Consider the following 23,311-nt stretch of genomic DNA (forward strand, 5'->3'; position numbering starts at 1 on the left):
TCCCCGCGGCTCAGCCGCCGGCTAACTTGGAAAGGTGTGGGCGGAGCCGGCTGGGGCGGCGGGGCCGAGGCTGCCGGGCTGGCGGCGCGGCCTCGCCCGGGGACCACCCCGGGCTTGTGGCTTCGCCAGCGCGGGGCAACAATGGGGTCCGGGTAGGGGCTGCCCGCAGGGGTGCGCGCAAGGGTGGGGCGGGCGGAGGACTGGGCGTGAAAGGAAGGGGAATCATTGTTTGGGTTCGAGAGCGTTAATCTTTGCGAGCGAAGCCGGGGCGTCCTCCCTCCCGGCGCTTCACCTTGGAGGGATGAATGGGGGCGAGGTTGAGCCGCTTGCCTCTCTTCGGAGTCCTGGGAGTAGGGGTGCCCACTCGCGCTAGTTATTTAGGAAAGCTGGCGAACTTGCAGGAGGAGAGGGAAGCAGGAGCTGCAGACCCCTGCTGAGACCGTGGGGGTTGTGGGGGCAGCGGCGGAGTGGAGTCTAGTCCCTCCCCCCTGCGCCCCAGAAGGGTGCCCAGAGATTTGGGCGGCCCGGAGCCGAGTCCTTGACACCTTCGCCAGCGGCCCCTCCCGCCCTGCCTCTGAGCCCAGGGGAGCGATCCACGGGATTCTGGGGCAGCGGATAGGAGGTAGCGGCCCGGCGGTCCCCTCGGCTGCCCGGAGGGCGCGGGGTCGGCGGCTCGCCGTGGGTAGGCGGGGAGGAGACAGGGCGGAGACGGACGTGTGGGTGGGGGGAGTGGGCTGAGCGTGCGCGGCGGTCCTCGCTTGAGATTCGTGCGGCAGTTTCTTGCAAACCTAGGTGAGCGCGCTAGGGCTCCTAGGCGGGCCAAACACCCCTGCTCGGTTCCCCTGAGCCCGCCCAGCGTGGGAAGCCGCCCAGTTGATGGGAAGGCCGCTCAGGGAAAGTTTATGTTGAGGGAGAAAGATCTGCAATAATGTAACCTGTAGTGGGATGAGAAGAGAAACAAGGGAGAGGCCGAGAAGCAGGAAATGAGAGCGAAGGATCGAATTCTAGCCAGGAAAAAGCCGCATGCTACATTTTGTGTGGCATTTCCCCAGCACTTCTAAAGGCCGTGTGTGCGTTTTCAATAAAAACAAAGGCAGCCTGGAGCTTTCTCTGCCTCCTGCCACATTCTGCATGTGAGGAAGGGGAGAAAGGTGGTCCGGCTTGGAGGGTGATTCCACAGCTCACTTCTAGTCCTGCCCGTTGAGTCAGTTGGTCCGTGTCTTAAATAAAACAGAATCGGAAGAAGGTGTCTCCGACCTGATCCTAGGGTTTCAAAGAACAGATGACAGAAGTGTGCAAGTGCTGAAAACTGTGGACCACTCCTTAAGCGAAGTAGCACTGGAGGAAAGAACACAGCGGGAGCGGAAAGGCAACGGAAGCCCACACTGAAGACGTGGGTGCGGCAAGAGAATAAGAAACTGGGGAGAAAAGTGGAACGTGGAGGCCAGGGGGGTGTGTCGCTGGGGTGCGGTGAGGGGGGGAGCAGCTCGGAACCGCACCCCTTAGGCTGACCCTGGGCACCGGGTCAACAGTCCTTTAAGCTCCACCACATCAGGTAGAAACAACGTGAAACGGCAAGTTTAAAAACGGTGGAATATCAACAAATGCACAATATTGAAACGAAAAACTTGCCTCTACTAGAAACACTGTACTGCTTCCCTCTAGGTGGGGCAAGGAGAGGCAGGGAGTAACGGAAGTGAGTTTAACTGGAAGAGTGGAAGGATGCTGTAAGAAATTATGTCATTGTGGCAGGTCTTGTACTAACAGCTCTTTCCCAGAGAGGGCTGAGTGGCGGACAGGCCATAAATATATTCTACAGCAAGGGCTTCTCTGCACGTGGAAAAACATTCCCAATTGCGCTCCCTGCCTATGGCAGCAGCCACAGGCATGTAAATAGAATGATGAAAGAGAAAATAAAAGTAAAAAAAAAATCCATTCCAGAGGGCTAGGAAATTAGGGGGTAGGTCAAAGTTAATATGTAGGATCTGAATAATGTGGTTAAAAGAGGAAAATGCATCAGTATCAGAAAAAAAAAACCACTTGTGGATGTTTAAAAAATGTAACTGTTAAATTAAGGCAACTGTCCAGTGAGAAGAATAGGAGAAAGAAGAAAGATACATATTTCAAAGTGAGAATCACTTCATTGTGTCAACGGGCGGTGGGTGTGGACGGGCAAAAACAATGAAAGGATAAAGCATGTGTGTATGGGGAGTTGGTGCACTGGAGGAAATTGGGTGTGGTGTGGTGGGCGGTTGTGCACAGGCACGCATTTCCAATTCAGTTCATATAATTCTCTCTCTAGAACTCGGATTTCAACAAGCTCAAGTGTGAACAGAAGGGGAGAAGGTAGGAAAAGTACACAAATACCCTGGCAAAAATAAGTGCATATCTTTGTGTTTACTTCTTTCTCCTCTCTTTGCGTGTATGTGCAGGCATGTGAAAAAATCAGAAATTGGCAGCTATTTTACCAAGAATATGTCATTCTAACCACATAAAAATGTGTTGAAATTACAGAATCAAAATTTTAGGGTTGAAAGTAGCTGTTGGGTCCAATTTTATCTCATACTTCCCTTCTACTTAAAACCAAGTTGATTTGGGTTACAGATGACCAGTTTCATTACATTATATACTTCATTTACTTAATCATTATTATTGCAAATACCAAAAAATGAATTAGCAAAGAGGACAAAGGTTGGTATTCTGAGTTTCTTGCAAATAGTACATTTATTGGACTTCTTTTACCTAACATAATGGTAAGAAAAGGGAAGAGCATATACAAGTACCCCCAAAGCAAATGTCAAATCCAGTATAAATGATATAGCAAAACTTTAAAACTAGCCACTTTAAGTGTTAATGTAATAGTAAATATTACTAAAAAGTTTTTTTGCCAGATCTTTGTATACTTTACCAGTGTTCATACTCTTACTGAAAAATTAGTGTTGGTGGTAGAAACATCAGTTACAGTATTAAAGAGTTATTACCTGTACCACACCCTGATTTCTCTAAGATAAAGACTCTCTTCAATATCTGTACATTTAACGTTCTTCAGCCTTTGGGTTAGTGATATTTAAAATGGCATGGATTCTTTAACACTACTGTAGTTCTGGGCCGGGGCAGGGGATGGAGCCCATTTTCAGAAATAAAAGCTGTGTTGAAAGATTAGAATTGACTAGAAGTGAATATATTGAATAAAAGTGATTCCCAGAGCTCTAAATAAATTTAAAAACATAATCCTGATTTATTTTCCTAGGGCCAGATATAAGTATGTACTACTAGCTTTTCAGCGTCTATTTTTTTTTTCATGTGTCATAATTTGGCAATAATGTGCAGCAAAGGGGAATTTTCCTATTTAAATATAAGAAAGGCATGTAAAAGCTTTACTACAAATGCTAACAGCTGGTGATATTACATGATTACATGGTAAACAACATGTTTTGATCTGAATGGAGAGCTGTCTGGAAATTAGGGGAAGATGATATTTCATAACTTTGTTTCATTGCAGTCAATACAGTTTTTGATCCTTCTAGCTTAAATATCTTCATCACATCCACACATGTCTCTTTTCCAAGTTCCTGCATAGTCACTTTCATTCAAGTCTCCTGAATCCACTACCGCATCTCCTCCCCAGTGCTGAGCGCTGAGTCACCTGGCCCCTCCTCTCACATTTATTCCACCACTCCACAGCAAAACTTCAATTATAGCATACCCACATTTAAAAGGGCACAAGTTAGTTTTAGTACAATACTGTGCCATTAAGGGACCCACTCGGATTTGCGTATCTCATACTTCCCCTTACAGCCCACGTAGACACCTGGCCATGTCCCATCCATCCTGGGTGCTTTTATTCGATCGTCCTCTTCCATTTCCTCCTATGGAGTCTGCCCAATACGATTCCATGATACTCAGACATATGTATACATATTCCATCCCCTCACCAAAAAATATCTTTCCCTTCTCAGAGCTTCTTTTCCTATAATGGAAAGAGTGCCTGGCCCTGGCTGGCATAGCTCAGTGGATTGAGCGCGAGCTGCGAACCAAAGTGTCCCAGGTTCGATTCCCAGCCAGGGTACATGCCTGGGTTGCAGGCCATAACCCCCAGCAACCGCACATTGATGTCTCTCTCTCTCTCTCTCTCTCTCTCTCTCTCTATCTCTATCTCTATCTCTCTCCCTTCCCTCTCTAAAAATAAATAAATAAAATTAAAAAAAAAAAGAAAGAGTGCCTAAACCACTGACCACCTGGTTTTTCATCTTTTCGTCTGATTCCCTATTTTTTGCACCTATTTAAATAACATTTCCCTCAGATTGAAGGATTAAAATGCATTGCACACTTACTTGAGCCAATGTGAGATATATGTTAATTCCCTCACTTATTTTTAAGATAACACCTTTCTGCTTTCATTATATATTATTGGCTCCCAAATCACAGGTAATACTTTGAAAACAAGAGCTGCACCTTAACCATTTATTTAGCCTATCTTTTACCCATCATACCCTTCTGCACATTGTATGTGATGGAGACATGGTCATTGAACAATTAAATGATTATATAAAATTTGAAGAACATACGTTAAAGGACAATGCGGCAGAGAACCTGTTTCTTCTATTTGGGTGCACATATTGAAAAGAAGAAACAAACTCAAATGTGTCAAGAATTACCTTTTGAACATTGATTTTGGCAACATTCTTCAAGCAACTTTCTTTTACATTAGAAGTTTTTACATAAAAGAGAGCATTACGCTAAATGAAATAAGCCAGGTGGTGAAAGACAAATGTCATATGATCTCACCTATAAGTAGAACCTAATCAACAAAACCAACAAGCAAGCAAAATATAACCAGACACATTGAAATAAAGAACAAACTTACAGCGACCAGAGGGGAGGGGGGAAGTGGATAACGGGCTAAAAGTGGAAGGGTCACCAAGGAACATGTATAAAAGACCCATGGACAAAGCCAAAGAGGGACAGGATTAGGGGTGGGAGGTGGGGATGGGTGTTGGGGGGGAGTAATGAGGGGGAAATGGAGATAGCTGTACTTGAACAGCAATAAAAATAATTTACTTTTAAATAAGGAAATGTGAATGCATGCATCTTTAATATTTTTACAAAAATATTTTTAAAGCATTATATTTTTATATATAAAAGATGTTTGTGAATGTATGATCATCTAGAAGGAAAATCAATTTTTAAATTTCCTATAGTTTCAAAACTGAATTTTTGAAAGAAAATGTGTATATCATAACATTTGTATTATATATTTTTATTAAATCAGCTTCAGAGAATTTTTATCTAGTTTAATTGTCCCTATTATATTTAATCATTGAAAGTCATGCAATCAGCAGTGTGAAGATTGGTTCCTCAAAAAAATTAAAAATGGAACTGCCTTTTGACCTAACAATTCCACTTCTGGGACTATATCCTAAGAATCCTGAAACACCAATTCAAAAGAATATAAGCACTTCTATGTTCGTAGTAACATTGTTTACAATAGCCAGGATCTGGAAACCGCCTAGGTGCCCATCAGCACTTGAGTGGATAAAAAAAAGGCTGTGGTACATTTACATAATGGAATAGTATACAGCAGTACAAAAGAAATTCTTATCTTTTGTGACAGCTTGGATGGACCTCGAGATTATGCTAAGTGAAATAAGCCAGTCGGAGAAAGACAAATATTGTATGATCTCACTTCTATGTGGAATCTAATGAACAAAATACACTAACGAGCAAAAGAGAAGCAGGGGCACAGAGACAAGAACAGACGGCCTGCTGTCAGAGGGGAGAGCGGAGGTGGGGACTGACTGAAGGTACAGGGAGCTGCCCAAGAACTTACCTGCATGACGCATGGGTGCAGACAATACTGTGAGGGTTACCTGAAGGAGTGTGTATGTGGGGTGGGGGGCACTGTGTAGAAGGGGGCAAAGGAGGAAAAATTGAGACAACTGTAATAGCACAAACAATAAAATGTATGTTTTTTAAATTATAAATGGAGTTGTGTTATGACCTAGCAATTCTACTTGTGGGAACATACCCAAAGAATTCTGAAACACTAATCTGAAAGAATACAGGGTGGGACAAAATTAGGGAGTGGGTTTACAGTTGCTTATATGGAATATAGTACAATAATTAAGAAATAACAATACAAGAATAAACTCTGTGGTTCAGGCATTCATAGCTATAAATCTACTTCTGCACCATCCCATATATGCACTGTTATGTTTGTTGCAGCATTATTCACAATAGCCAAGATTTGGAATCAACCCAAGTGCCTATCAGTAGATGAGTGATAAAAAAAAAAGCTGTGGTACATTTTCAAGGAAATCTTACCTTCTGCTTCTGCAACAGCATGGATGGACCTAGAGGGTATTATGCTAAGTGAAACAAGCCAGTCAGAGAAAGAAAAATACCATATGGTTTCACTGGAATGTGGAATTTAATGAATCCAATAAACAAAATAGAAATAGACTCACCAAGAATAAACTAACAGCTGTCAGAGGGGAGGGAGGTTGAGGGGCTGGGTGAAAAAGGTGAAGGGATTAAGTAGATTGGTACCATATTTTTCAGACTATAAGATACACATTTTTTACCACATTTTTTGCTTCAAATTTTTTTTTCCTATTTTCCTCCTCTAAAACCTAGGTGCATTTTATGGTGTGGGCCCCAGATGCACCTAGGTTTTAGAGGAGGAAAATAGGGGGAAATTTTTTAGAGCAAAAAATGTGGTAAAAATGTGTGTCCTATAGTCTGAAAAATATGGTAGTTGCAGAATAGCCACAGAGATGCAGATTGCAGCACTGGACAGTATAGTCAACAATGTTGACTATACAGGGTTGGGGCCAGGTTGGGGCTGGGACAGCAGGGGGTCCACTGTAGAGTGCATGGTTTCAGACCACTTTGCTATACATCTGAAACTGGTACAGAATGGTATTGAATGTAACATGTGATTGAAAACTAAAAGAAAAACTATTTCAATTATTCAATCAACTACAATATGTTGCTATCCATTCTTTTAAAATTAGAATTACATTGTACTAAATAAAGCATTTCAGTACCACAGAGAAAATTCACAGCAAAATTTTTTTTAAAATGCCACTTTGCTGGTGTGGCTCAGTTGGTTGAAACATCACCCCATGCACCAAAAGGCTGCAGGTTTGATCCCTGGTCAAGCCACCTACCTAGGTTGCAGGTTCAATTTCCAATCCAGGCACGTATGGGAGGTAACTATTTGATATTTCTCTCTCTCTTTGTCGGCTCTTTCTCTCTCCCCCACCCCGCCCTGCCCGCTTCCTCTCTCTTTAAAAAGCCCCCCTCATCAAAAAAAAACTTCAGGTGAGAATAAAAAAAATTGGACTTTCCAAGTTTCTAGATTGCAAACATTGAACTTAAAATGTAATAAATACTGATAATCTGCTTTTAAATAGAACAAATTGAGACATGCCTGATTTCAACTATAACCAGTCTTGCCTTTTTTAATTTTATTTTTTAAATTATAGTTTACACTTAATATTATTTTGTGTTAGTTGCAGGTCTACAGCACAGCAGTTAGACAATCATACAGTTTACAAAGTGTTCCCCTTTGATACTTCTAGTGCCCGCCTAGCACCATACATTGTTATTACCATATTATTGGAAATATTCCCTATGGTGTACATTACGTCCCCATGACTGCTCTGCAACCACCAAGCTGTGCTTCTCAATCCCTTCTCCTTTTTTCCCCGAGTCCCCTAACCCCTCTCCCTATTTAGTAACCATCAGTCTGCTCTCTGTATTGATGAGTGTTTCAATTTTGTTTCTTAATTTTGTTATTTAAATTCCACATGTAAGTGAAATCACATGGTATCTGTCTTTCTCTGACTGGCTACTCCCCTTAGCATAATTCTCTCTAGGTCCATCCAGACTGTCGAAAATGGTATGATTATATTCTTTTTCTGGCCAAGTAATGTTCCATTGTGTAAATATGCCACAGCTTTTTCATCCACTCATCTTTTGATGAGTACTTGGGTTGCTTCCCTATCTCAGCTGTTGTAAATAATGCTGGCATAGGGGTATATGTATTCTTTTGAATCAGTGTTTCAGCTTTCTTTGGATAAATTCCCAGAAGTGGAATCACTGGATCAAAAGGCAATTCCATTTTTAGTTTTGTGAGGTAATGCCATACTGCTTCCCACAGTGGCTGCACCACCCTGCACTCCCACTAACAGGGCATGGGCTTTCCCTTTCCTCCACATCCTTGCCAACACTTGTTGTCTGTCGATTTACTGAGAACAGCCATTCTGCCAGATATGAGGTGTTGTCTCACTGTGGTTTTAATTTGCATTTCTCTGATGATTAGTGATGTTGGGCATCTTTTCATATGTGTATTGGTCATCTGTGTGTCCTCTTCGGAGAAGTGTCTATTTCAATCCTCTGTTCATTTTTAAAATAAGTTGTTGGTCTTTTGGGTGTTGAGTTTATCGTTGCCTTTTTAAATGTCACAAATGAAAAATTATACCCCCATGGAAATAATGTAATTCAGCTAAAGTATATGTAGTTCAAAGAATATGACTTTAATTTCATGCTTATACAAGGTACAAGCCTTAGTATTAAAAGCATATGAAGATGAGTTCACATAAAACCGTTGAATAACTACAACATGAGGTACAGTTAAAAGACTCTGGATGAGATTATATCTGTTTGAAAACATCAAGAAAAGACTTGGTGAAGAAGGTTGGCCTCGAAAGTTTTTTCAAAAGAGGGATATTTTTACTTTTAATTAAACGAATTTAATGAAAATATTTTTGGTGAAATACCTACACGTGTAAAGTAGTATCTCTCATGTACAGGTCAAGGTATGCCTCTGTGACCTGCCACTAGAGTAAGAAATAGAAGGTTCCCACTACTTGCTACAGCCATCCCGGTTGCTCCATTATCCTACCCGTCAAGGGGCAACCACGTTCTGACTTGGGGTTTATCATCTTATGTCCATTTTTATTCATATTTTTGATCATCACATAAAGTCTTCACAATCACTTTTTCTCATAGTGAATTGCCATTAATTAATTTATCATCCCCATGTTAGAGTTTTCCCAAATTTCTGCAAGTGTGCCTACATTATAGTGAACATCTTAGCTCCTTTCTTTTAAAAAATATCTCTTGTGGATAATATCCCCTAAGTTGTGTTACGAAAACAAAGATTATGAAATTTTTACTGTTTTAGAAACATACTGTCGGACTCTTTTTCAGAAGTGTTTCGCCAGGTTACCATGCCATCAGCACACAGGAGCAAGCCATTCCCGTGTGTGCTTGCTAAAGGTGGGTGGTGCTTTGAAATTTAAAAAACAACAACTTTAAATTGGTAAAAAAGAATGCTTGAATTTCAATTCTTTTATCAGTAGGGCTGAATCTAGGAACACGGACGCCACGGGAGTCAAACTGATCTTGCCCCAGCCTGGCCGAGACGATGAGATTCAATGACATTCTGGCCACAACAGGAAGCAAACATTGGCACAGCTATGAAAGACATTACAAATTCAGACTCTAAAGTTCAACAACTTATTCTCTGGGGGAAGAGGTAGAGGAAAGAAAACAATGAGAAATTCTTTTTCTCATATTTCAAGCCTTGGTAATAAGAGAAAAGAAGGGTCTCAAAAGTTTGAAATTCAGGGTCCTGGCCAGTGTGGCTCAGTTGGTTGGAGCATCATTCCATCACCAAAGGGCTGAAGATTTGATTCCCTGTCAGGGCACATACCTAGTTTGTGGGTTCAGTGCCCAGTCTGGGTGATCATGGGAGGCAACCAATCAGTGTTTCTCTCTCACATTGATGTTTCTCTCTCTCCCTTCCTGTCTCTATAAAAGCCATGAAAAAATGTCCTTGGGTGAGGATTAAAAAAAAAACGTATGAAAGTCAGGAATGCTAGCTTGTTTTTACTTCTGATAAATTTGGAAGTCTTCTAAATAGATAATTAGTTCTAGCATATTGGAAGCTAAAACAACAAATTAGACAGCTGATAGAGAATAGAGAGAATTAAAATGTAGTAAGAAACCTTGGAATAAAACAACATGAAATGAAAATAGGAGGAGAGACAGGAAAAAGGAAAGAAAGGGAGAAAAGAAGAGCACAGTACTGACTAGGAATTCTTTACTTTTGTCTACAAACAGAAAACATAATGTCTGCTTAAGATGCATTTTTTCTGCACACTGCTTCCTGCAGTGAAATCCAAAGGCAGGCAACCACAGATCAAGACCGTGCAACTGCTCCCAGCTGCCCTAGGGCCCCAAGCTCATTTTCTTTGCTCCCCTTCTTACAGTGTAACTTTCCCAACCCCCTCCACAGTAGGAAGAAGGAAAAAAGACTAAAGGTAAATTAGGTCAAGTTTATTCCCTTTAGAAAGGTTTCTCGAAGCCGCACCCATATCATCTGCTTATATCTCATTGGCCAGAACTGGATCACACGGCTTCCGAGGACCAATCACAGGAAAATGTACGTAGAGAAGGGCATCATAGGTGGAATCTGGGACAGATAACTGAGAATTTCTGCCCTTTTGCTATGTAATTTTTAATAATGCTTTAGTCTTAAATTGCAAACCATTATATTACTGAGGCTCTCTATTGAATACTTGCTGACGGGCAGCTAGACAAAAAACATACCATAGGCTTACAAGTTATTGACACCATTATTGTAAGGACATCCATTCATAAACTACAAAAAAAAATTTTGTAACTTTTTAAAAATTTTGTTTATTTACTTTTAGACAGAGGGAAAGGGAGGGATAAAGAGAGGGAGAGAAATATTGATGTGGGAGGGAAACACCTTGCATGCACCCTGACTGGGGACTTAAGACCACAACCCAGGCAAATGCTCTGACCAGGAATTGAACTGGTGACCTTCTGCTTTTCTGGTCGATGCCCAACCAACTGAGCCACACAGGTCAGGGCAACACTTTGTAATGTTTCTTAACATGCACTTGTCTGTACAATATGGGGAAAAAAACTCATCTAAGTATCCAAACCATAATGTGGTCAGTTTTAGATTAATCCATGGGAGATTTACCGAACTCAATGTGTGAACCACATCTAAGCTGCACCCAGTTTCATAGTCTGCTTATGGCTTATCTTTCCCTTCCATCAATTTTCATGTTTTTGAGAAATGAACATTAATTTTTAAAACCTGGATAAGCATATCATAATCAGAAGGTAAATATAAACAGCATTTGTATTTTATACTCAGATATTAGTGATCCTACAGTGTAAGAGCTTGCATTTGTCAAACAAAGGTCCCAAAGTGACATCGGGTTCCATCATTTGATGGTGTGATCTTTGACAGCTTGTGACCTTTGATAGATGGAGGAAACCTCAGGTTTGAGTTTTCCTCCCTCTAAATGGGAATAGCACCTGCTTTATAAGGACAAGAAAAACCAATGAGATCTTGTACTAAGGCGTTCTGTGAGACTTGGCAAGATTATGTGTAACCACTTCTCAGTTATCCTACTGGGATCTACATCAGCTCCCAACACACACATCCTCAGAACATTTTGATGGAAAATGAAAACTTCCAAATTGCCTAGCACATTGTGTGTGCCCTATAATTATTTTTATTTTGTGTTAGCTAGAACCATTAGCTTTTTAAATACGAATAACATAGTATTTTTTCACTACAGTTACTTAATAAAATATTAGAGCTGTTTTTCAAGAAAAATAATCTAATGAAATACATAAAATTTTTTAGAGTAGCTCAATAAAATGTTTGGATCCCATTAATTCAACAGTAAAGATTAGTGTTTTGCTAGGTTTAGCATGCATCTGCTTTAACTGACCTATCTTCCAAGTTAGACTACAGATGATGATAAAATAACAAACTCTATCTATGACTTAAAGCAACTTTATACTTAAAAGACTCTTATTAAAGAATTTTTCTTTCTTTCTTCCTCTCTCCTTCCCTCCTTCCTATCCTTCTTTTCCTCTTCAACTTCCTCCTCCTCCTTTTTCTTCTCTTTTTCTCTTTTAAAGACAGGGACAAATTATAATTTACCCATGAAGACTAAGGTGTGTCATTTTTTAAATTTTTATCCAATTCACAAATTAGCTTTTTGAACATTTTATGCAGAATTTAAACACAATTTCATTCTCAATTCCAGGTAAATATGGCCTGGCTAATAAGGGAAAGTCACTGCAGGGAAAACAAAAACTTTTCTCAAAACAACCCTAAATTTATAAACTGACATTCCACTCCCTCTTTTATAAAGTGATACTTTTTAACCCATTACTACATGCAGCGCGGTTCAAGGTATCTCTCACATAATTCATTTAATCTTCACAAGAATCCTATGAATCTACACTATTGTTTTCACCTTTTCAGTATGAGTCTCGCCAAACTATTACTAGTTGTAAGCTCCACAAGCACCTCTGAGGCTCCTTCACTTTAATCTTTTTCCATGTAACACTTATTACTGTGAACCCTGAGGAAAAAAAGATAACTACTAAGAAGGGCTCCTGGTGCTTAACTGGGCTCAATTCTTTTTTAAAAAGAGCCCAACTGCCATCTCTGCACAGAGGCCTCTTACACAAGCCAGCTCTGACCTGCCTCCCTGCACTGTGTTTCTGCCATGTGAGCCAGTCCTTCCAAAGGAGTTCTTGGAATCCTTTTCAACCAATAGAACTGAGGCTTTCCCCATTCTGTAGAGCTGCACAGCTCTGCCAATCAGACCAGTTCTATTCTGACCAATCAGGACAGTGCCTTTTGGACCAATCAAGCTTCAAAAATCTGGAGTCCTCATTTTCATGAGGACAGACCAATCAGGAACCAGGGGCAGGGACTCCTATCCATATAAGCAAGCTCCCCTCTGAGTCCAGAAGCACACTTTCCCTTTCCACTGAAGAATGAAGACTTCAGGGTCCTGGCTTATCTGAAAGTTGGAAAATTTCTCACCAAAGCAGAGTGGAGCAGACCATTGAGGAGTAAAGCACAGCTGTCTAGCTGGAGAGGTTCCTGGTCACAAGGCTGTTCTATCTGCAGCCTACCTCCACTAAAGGAGGGTTTCCACAGGGACAGAAGATTTTTCTCTCATGTTCATTGCTCCAGCCCAGTATGCAGCAAAGTACCTAGCATATAGCTGGCATTCAGTAAATATTTGGGACTGAGCACAGATCCCATTGCATGAATGAGGACCCCAAGGCATCTGATGCTTTAATGTCACTTCATCTTCAAAACTACAATTATAAGGATTTTGTACAATGTGTCATTCACTGTTATGCTATACATCATTTCCTTATTGATGAGGAAATGCTGAATAACCTCAACAGACCCAGTAGGTGAAAATGGACTCAGAAACTCATCAAGTTATCACAAGATCATGAGTAGAGAGATGATACTTTCAAAAATGAAAATGAAACTAGAACAAGAAAAATCAAATACATGGCCATTAGCTACCACTGCAACTGTAAGTCCTCACTTGATATTGATGATAGGTTCACAACTTTAAGCAAAACAATGTGTAGTGAAACCAATATTACCATCAGCTAATTGATATAAATGAGTTAAATTCCTGTGAAGTCTCATTAATATTATAACTAAGTGACACTGAACAAAATTATGTTATTTGAAGACCTGCTATATATCTGCTTAGTTGTATATTAGTTGTATTTAAATAAACTACTGACTTATTTTTTAATTAAAATAGGGTCACACCTTCATATTTCTTTCAAACCAGCCACTACCTATTTATTGTACATATTGTGCATGCTTCAGTCCCAGGAACTATGCAGTGTAACATAGGGGAATAAATGTATATCTGAACACTGTCTATATTTGAGCTCACTGAAACAGGAAATTAGATGGAATCATTATATTTTCATCCTCATATTGTGTCTGGTATTTTTATGCGTATGCATTAAGATGATAGGTGCTGTAGAAAGGGTAAGTAAATACAACGGAGGAAGTCTATTTAGTTATTTTAGAGCTGTTGTATTGAAATACTGTCTTGCTTACAATTTCCAACTCCACAAATCCTCATCAATTATTAAATATTTTTTTTCTCATTGAATTAAACAGAGTGACTGTATTTTCTCAGGAGGAAATGTCAGGTGAAATGCAAGGCTTACTTTTAACACATAAAATTTTTCTTCTATAAATGGAATTCTATAGCTTTATTAAGCTACCCACCCCACACCCACACTAAGCAGAAAGTATATTTCTATTTATTTCATAAAGGGAAAAAGAATTTAAGTCCCATCCTTTATTTCTTTGAAGCTGGAAGCAGTTCTCTCTTATTGCAATGAGAAAATAAACGAAATTTCTCATAGACTTTAACCACTGTTTATTAGGCATGGTGCTTGGGAGTGTCCTGGCTGACTCCAGTGAGGTTCCAATAAGCTATGTATAGATCAAAATCAGGGAGATGGTGTAACTGTCACATCTCACAGTGTAAAATGCTATGCCATCCTTCATGATAAAATATCTTGTTTTGCCCTGGCTGGTGTAGCTCAGTGGATTGAGCACGGACTGCGAACCAAAGCATCGCAGGTTCGATTCCCAGTCAGGGCACATTCCTGGGTTGCAGGCCACGGCCCCCAGCAAACACACACTGATGTTTCTCTCTCTCTCTCTCTTTCTCCCTCCCTTCCCTGTCTAAAAATATATAAATAAAATCTTTTTAAAAATATCTTGTTTTTACACTGGGCTGATTATATTAATACATCATTTGTTAATTTATCAGAATTACTCATTTAAAAAAGTTTGGTCAAGTAGTGTTTTATAATGCAAGTTGCTATTAGCATGCCTCTTTGTTTCATGATGAGTTATGCTGATTGTTTGTATGGCTTTCTGCCTGTAGAACTGTTATCCACATGCATGAGTTCCCCGGGCAGCCGTGTAGACAAGAAACATATGGCTGGTTCTGCAGCGAAAATCGAGACGCGCACCATGTGTAATTCTATCTCTTTCTGTGCGTGTGTGTTGACTTGTGTCCACTCATGCACACCCACATTTGGGAGTCTGTATCTGTTACAATCATGCGCTAATAAAAATATTTATATAACTTAACCCCTACAACACTTATAAATATTACTTTTATTTAGTAACATAATCAAGGAGCAAAGAAATGTTTTGCCATTTTATCTAAAAGCATCAAAGTTAGAAAGGAGACAGACAATCTCTATGGGTTTGGCAATACACTCTAAACTTACGGTTTTTAGCTTCTACTTCTGAGACTAGTCTTGGATCAAGCTCTGAGGTTAATAGCAGACATACTCAAACACAGTTTAAGCCTGTTTGCCAAATGTAGTGTATTTCTTAACCTTAGCATCAAAAGTCTAAGAATTATCTTCTTACAGTAAGCAAGTAAACGTAATTCTTTGACATTTCAAATCTAAGGGAAGGTTTTGTTATTAACTTGAACATTTTTTTTTAAAAGAATTGCTGTAATTATCTTGGAATTTTTTCAAAGTAGAACTGTTTGAAAATTGGTAGGTCCACATCTTAAAGGGAGCATAAAACAAGTACTTAAAGGATATTAAGTAGCTAGCAAAACACATCTAAGTTAAAGGGAGAATGGTGTAAACGGTCAGAGACCTTTGAATAAAAGAGAACATGAAGTGGGCATCTTAACCATTGAGTTATGAGAGTCAGAAATACAGACGCTCCTGCTGCTCTGTGAGCAGCATGATTGTGCCACGTTGTTGACCTTCACTAAGTCAGTTACCCTTCTTTAACCTTTATTTCCCCATCAGGAGTAATACCTGCTTGTAAAGGAAGTGCTAGACCAAAGATATAAAATAATGCTATTTTATCACTATTACTACCCCCAGCTGAAAAGTCATTCCTTTCTGCAATAATGCAATACACGTTTGCTAAGCCTCTGATGTAGGCCGTTATCAAAATACTGGGGATGAAACAGATTAGGGATGTTGTTAAGGAGTGATATGTTGGCTCCTTACTTTTAAAAGCCAAATTTATCTGTGCCGTATGTTTTTGTTTAAGAACATTTTAAATTGAATTGCCCTTGCCACATTGTTAATAAAGAACCAACACTGCTTCACAATTTCATAGGACTTTTAATTTAGGAAAGTGCTGCTCCCGATGCATTGTTGCTTTCTCTTGTTTCAATATACATGTACAATCAATGTGCTGAGTGTTTGACGTGCTTTTCTTTCTCATTTAATCCTCACAGTAGCCAGTGAGGTAGGTGATACCTTCTTCTATTTTTCACAAAAAAGAAAAACTGGGATCCATGGGCTTTTACTTGTTTCCAAGGTAACACAGCTCTCAGGAGATGGAGCTGAGATGTGCTCTTAGGCTGATGGACTTCGGGCAAGTATTGCCCTCAGTCACTGAGTATTCTGTACCCACATCTGGCGGAGGGGACGTGTTGATGAACATTTAGATACATGAGTGTTGAAGACTTGCCAAATCGCCTGTCCAGTGTGCGACTGGTTGGAGTTCTCGGATCCCAGCACATTGTTCTCCCCTTTAGACTTAACTGTCATTGAAGGCTATTTATATCCTCAATGTAGCTCATGAATGAGTAACACTGAGAAAAGATTAGTGAGCACTTCTAAAATTGTTCACTTAAAGTTTTGCGTCTCATTCAGAGGTTGCCCCTTGTAGGTGGAATAGTGGCCAATGCAGACCCTGTCTTGTGGGATGAATGGACATCTTTGGTGATGCTGGAGTTGTGGCGGTGACTTTCCAGACTGTAGTCCATGGAACATTGTTCTGGAGGAGGCTAGCAGGTGATGCTACACAGAGTTCTATGCTCTCAAAAATTTGGGAAAATCTGGTTACCACATGATAAACACCTTTCTGTGAGGAGAATTCTGAAGTAGCTGTTAACCTGTTCATTGACACTGTTACTCTGGAAATCAGGGCCAACGTAGTATAAATGGTTCCCTGAAATATTTAGTCACCCAGATTTTCCAAGACACCATTTCATACTCTGGAACTATTTTCCTACGTAGCCCAAATTCCAAAATGCTTATTTGGGATGTGAGTACTGCCCAACAATCCCAGGATGTTTCCTGGCCCAACGCATGGTCTCCCATCATCATTTTCCAGATAGCCTGAATTCGTATTTTTTCTGAGCAAATGGAAGCCCCAGGAGTAAGGGTTCACATACCTGGTGCACATCCCAGCTACGCAGCTCCTAGTAGCTCTGCCCTCCCTCCTGACATGATGGGTAAAACCACAAGGCCACTCTCTAAAGCCAACTCCTCCACCTTTGGCATCGAATTCCTTATCTTTTCACTCACTTACGTATATTGCTCCAGTTGTCATGTCCTCACTTTTGCATAACCAGTTTTTCCTTCTGTACTGAGTCATCCGTCTTAGCACATAATATGCTATAATGTACACAGTCTTAGAAAATAAAATGTAAAGCCTTTCTCCTGACCACCCATTCTCCTCCAGCTCCTATCCTACTTCTCTGTTCTTCACTATAACAAAAGTCTGCCAAGAAATGCTCTATTTTTTTCTCTGTACTCAATTTCTCCTCTCCTTCTCCCTTGAAATCAATTCAATAAGACGTTTATCTCCACTGCTCAACTAAAGCTGCATTTGTTCAGGTCAACAACAATTACATCTAGTGTTTAAATCCAGTGGTATATGCTCAGTTTTCATCACCTTGACCTATCCGCAGTACTTGGCACAGATAGGAAGATGAAGTTGAACATGAACACTGACTGATAGTTAAAGAGATAGTTTGACTGGCTCCTCCTTGAAACATTTTCTTCCTTAGCCTTCCACAACACCACATTCTCTCATCCTTTCTTCTCTCCCCCCCGTGTCACCCCACCCTGATTTTTCCAGTGTGGAGGGCACACGTTCATTGTTGGATTTCTTAACTATCTCCACCCACTGCCTTAGTGATCTCATGCAGTCTTGATGGCCTGAAATGCCATTTGTATGCTGATGATTTTCACACGTGTATCTTATGGTGCCCTTAACTCCAGACTTATATATTCTACTATCCACTCTATAGCTGCACTTGCCTGTGTAAAGGGCACCTAAAATTAATTTGTCTAAAACTGAACTCCAGATCTTACCCACGCTCACCCTGACCCTCCTTCTACTCCTCATAGTCTTCTTCATCTCAGTAAACTGCAATTCCTTCTTTCTCCCAACTGTTTGGGTAAGAACCTTAGTGTCATCTTCAACTCACTCTTTCATAGATCACATATGGTCAGTCAACACGTCCTGTTGACTCTGCTTACAAATTACATCCAGAACCTGCTGTTCTCCCACCACCTCCATTGTTAACACCCTTCGCCTTTCACCTGAATTATTGCAGAAGTCTCTTTAATTGTCCCACTGCTTCCATCCTCCACTCCTTACAGATACTTCTCAGGACACGATTTGGTGAGAACCTCTTAAAACCCAAAGCACATCTTATCTCTCCTTGTCAATGCCCTCACAATGATGTCACTTCTCACTATTTATAAGTAAAGTGCTTATAAAGACTTCCCCTTCACACTGGTCAGAATGGCCATCATAAACAAAGCAACAAACAACAAGTGTTAGAGAGGTTGTGCAGAAAAGGGAACCCTAATGCACTGTTGATGGGATTGCAGGCTGGTACAACCATTATGGAAAAGAGTCTGGAATTTTCTCAGAAAACTAAAAAGGGATCTGCCTTTTGACCCAGAAATTCCACTGCTGGGATTATATCCTAAGAACCCTGAAACACCAATGCAAAAGAACCTATGCACCCCAATGTTCATAGCAGCACAATTTACAATAGCTAGGTGCTGGAAGCAACCTAGATGCCCATCAGTAAATGAATGGATCAAAAAACTATGGTACATTTACACAATGGAATTCTTTTTCTTTAAAATATCACTTCATTACAACTGTTTTTCTTTTTTTTAAAGATTTTATTTATTTATTTTTTAGAGAGGGAAGGGAGGGAGAAAGAGAGAGAGAGAGAGACATCAATGTGCGGTTGCTGGGGGTCATGGCCTGCAACCCAGGCATGTACCCTGACTGGGAATCGAATCTGCAACACTTTGGTTCACAGCCCGTGCTCAATCCACTGAGCTACGCCAGCCAGGGCTACACAATGGAATTCTATGCAGCAGAAAGAAAGAAGGAGCTCCTACCCTTTGCTACAGCATGGATGGAACTGGAAAGCATCATGCTACTCAAAATAAGCCAGGTGGTGAAAGACAAATACCATATGATCTTACCTTTAACAGGAACATAATCAACAAAACAAAGAAACAAGCAAAATATAACCAAAGACACTGAAACAGAGAGCAGGCTGACAGTGACCAGAGGGGAGAGGGGAGGAAATTTCAGGGGAAAAGGAGAAGGGTTTATAGGAACAAGTATAAAGGACACATGGACAATAACAAGGAGGGGGTGGGAATGGGAGGGAAGTGGGGAGGGTTGGGGTGGAGTGAGCTGGGATGAGAGTAAAAGGCAGAAAACTGTACTTGAACAACCATTAAAATAAAAAAGTGAAAATTAAGAAAATTAAGACTTACAAAGCAGTTATGTCAGGGATCCTTGCCACTTCTTCAAAGCCCACCTCTCAGCCTCCCCCAGAACAGTCTTGTACCCATTCAGACTTCCTAGTCACACCAAGTCACACTGCCCCAGGGCCATGCATTTGCATCTCCCTCTGCCTCATAGGCTGTGCTTAGATCTACACCTGTTATACGTCCTCACCTTCTGGGATCTGTTCCCCTCGTCAGTTAGGCCTTCCCAGACAACCTAAGTTTTTAAAAACTGGCAAGTGCTTCTCTGCTTCATCTATCTCCATTTCCTGCTTTATTTTTCTTCATTTATCAACAGCAGTAAACACAATTTATTTGTTTATATTTAATTTTCTATAATCCACCACTAGGTTGTAATCTTTCAGTAAGAACATAGTTTTTGTCTGTTTTCTTTAGTGATATGTTCACGTTGCCTAAAAGTGTGCCCAGAACATAGTGGGCAGTCATTAAATATCTTCTGAATTAATTATTACACGGATTAATCAATAACTCTCTAACATATGTTGAAGGAAGTCTTCCCACCCAAACATCATACATGAAAAAGCTTACACTCAAACAGGTAGCATTAATATTTTAAATAAGATGGCTTTGTTTCCTTGAATTAAAAAACAAAACTCTTACTATCATTATTAAGAAGTTATATATAATAAAAATAATAGTGATTAGTCCCTTATTATTAATTTTAGGATTTCAAACAGTTGATGGGTTTATTTGCAATTAGTTACATGACTACAAACTCATCTAAGTAATTACAAGTACGGGTAGAAAATTTGCTTCAGGGTCTGAGAGAAGACTGAAGACAAGATGAATAGTTCTGACAAATTGTCTTAAGACAGCATGAAAAGAATGCTATTGCGGGGGCACCTTCACATCACCATTTACATTTAAAACAGTAATTCCGACTAGATAAAAAGGAAATGTGATTAGGCAGTTACAGTCAATACGCAAAGCTCTACAAGCCTCAAACTAAGAAAAATCCCACATCTAGGAGAAAGTCAAAGGAAACAGTAAAAAAATCTGACTAGGAAGTGATTGAAGCTTATAAATATGTGAATCAGGCAATAGACTTGACAGATGTGACCTACGTGTAGTGTGCTTTGGAATCATTACAGTAGTGACATGAAGAATAAAGGTTGCTCCTTAAGTACTGGTAAAAGTAACCAACAAAAATATTACAACTAAAAAATAATCTGTAATTACTCTGCAATGTATTTAAAATGCATGTGGAACAGGATGGGAAGAACAAACACCAAGTAGAATGGTGGCACTCCTAGAGAATAAAAAAGGAAATTAATACGGGAGAACATTTCATATTTGGCAGTACTTTCCATGAAAGTTGGTGGCCTGACTTCAGAATATAAATAGCTGCTCTGGTGCAGTCCTTTAATGGAGAGAAAAGCAGTCCACTGGGCTCCTCTAACATGATGAAAATAGCCTGCAAGACCACTCAAAGCATTTACCCTGATCCCAGATTTACCAAGACCATTTTAAAAAATTGGTTTCTCAGTACAGTCTGGTTGGCAAGACTATGAAGCTAAGTTGCTCATTATCAATTATTTAAATGTCATCCTGGTACAAATAATTCATGTGTGACTGGGGGCCAGATGAGCTTGTTTTCCTTTCCAGGCAAAATTACAAACGAGATCAATTTTTCCAGAATGCTCCCCTCTAAACATTAGTCTTTACCTTCACCCTTTTTGCTCCACCAAATTCCCACACTTACTGTATATCACTTCCCTAAGAGCCACAGATTTTAATGCCAGTACTTTTGTGCCACCTGACAAACAGGACATTTTAAAGGTGTTTGCTTTTATGGAGGGCTCTTAAGATCTAAAAGTTGATGGAACCAAGGCATAAAGTTCAAATAAAAATGGAGAGATACATTAATACTTGCTAGAAATAATTTGTTAAATGTTTGCTCTTTACTTGTCATTCTCTCTCTCTCTCTCTCTCTCTCTCTCTCTCTCTCTCTCTCTCTCTCTATATATATATATATATATATATATATAAATATATTGGGTTTAATTTTCATAGTAACAGAATCTGGATGTAAAAAATAATAATGTTTTCTTTTTCCCATTATAACTGAAACTACTTAAACTTAAGAAATACCAATCTCTCTGACGGTGGAAATTTTTGTATAGTCAATTCAAGTTCATTCAGTAATTTTCTGAATTGGATGTGGTCAATTTAAGGTTTTACATCAGTCAGTTCATGATACTACTCCCTCATATTCTCTTTAAAACCAGGGATGGAACTACAAGTTAGGCCAGGAAGGGGTTGAAGGAGGCACTACTGAAAACAATGTTCTAGCCTAGGGATGGGTCATCTGATCCAAGTGTTATTCTCTGTGCTCCTTTGGTCCAGCAAATTGTATCTGGCCCTGCCTGGGTTTGCTCAACTCGTGTTTCCACTGGTGAATCCGTACCCTTGCAATAGCCTCCATTTGTGAGATCACACTTTCTTCACCTTCCTTGTTGTTCTAAACACGAGGTTTCCTTCAGTCCACCTGTTCTCTCAGTAAATGCCCGCAGTGGCTGTCCCCACACCAAAATTGGGTAAGGGACCTCAAAACTCCAAGAGTCCAAAGACTTATTCAGCCATTGTCACTCAACAGCATTTTATTCTGTGTTGTATTGAAACTGTAGGCTTCACTTGGGGAGCCCAAACTATTGCTTTTCTGTTCTGGGATGATCCCCCTGAAACTATTGCCCATCATCCTGGGTTTCTAGACATTACCCTTGTGAATTTCAATCTTTCTGCTTGACTGCTCTGGATTTTTAGACTTCTTTCAAACTTAAAATGAAATGGTGACTTTTCCTTCTAAATTGGATCTGGCCCCCTCTTAAAGCAATGAATACTGTTTATTCAGTAAATAGAGTCTTGAGACCACTAAGATCTTAAGAATGACTGCAAACATAAATTGCATTGGTTAAATTTTCAAGATTATCTTCTTTCTCTTATCCTCCTAGTAAGTATTTGCATCCGCAGGGGAAATATATTTTGCCAAGAGTACCATAGCGAGTCCCTTGTTCAAATTTTGTCTATCCAAATTTACTTCTCAGGATCTCTGACCTTATAGAGTTATTTATGGATCACAGGCAAAGTTGTCACTTGTTTCCACTGTAGAATCATCTCTGTTTTCCTCAGAATGTCTCTCTTCGACTTTCCCCCATCAAGTGGTCAGTACGATAGAAGGGCCTTTCCTAAAGCTGGGATAACGAAGGGTAGTCTCTTCTTACTGTTGTAGGAAATGATGTGCAGGGCCCCAGTCTACATCTCCTGTGCTGTCCACTGGTTCCCAGGAGTCGTGATGGTCCCATCACTATGTCCTGGAAGTTTGGTGAAGAAGCTGATGAATATTTACCAGTTCTTGGCTCTCGCATTGTGATGGTGTCTCCACTCTCCAGGGTCTTCTCCTCACAGTTTGCACGTAAGATCTTCCTTCTTCTTCCAAAGTCAAACTCTTCAAATATAGTCCCATCATTACATTTGTGGCCTAATTTAGAACCCTAGAAGCAGCCTTCCCTTGTGACTATTTCTTTGGCATTTTAGAGTAGAGCTGATGACCTGAAACATAACCCTATGCCACTCTCTTTTTGTCCCTCTGCTGGCTGCCAATATCTGCTCAGTGAAGTTAATTTCAGTTTTGAGTTCCAGACTTTTGCTTTCTGTATACAGTTCCCTCACAGCATAGTGGTTTTGACCTCCTCCAATTCTTGTCTAAGGTTTGAATTAGTTCATAGTGAAAGTATATTTTGCATGAATGTTCCTGGGAATTTCAGGCAAGTCTTCACATGTAGTGGATATAAAATTTTATAATCACTAACCTATGTGTGCAAAATTCTAA

This window comes from Phyllostomus hastatus, unplaced genomic scaffold, assembly GCF_019186645.2.
Source record: "Phyllostomus hastatus isolate PE091 unplaced genomic scaffold, TTU_PhHast_1.1 phas_contig_29, whole genome shotgun sequence".
In the NCBI taxonomy this organism is placed as follows: domain Eukaryota; kingdom Metazoa; phylum Chordata; class Mammalia; order Chiroptera; family Phyllostomidae; genus Phyllostomus; species Phyllostomus hastatus.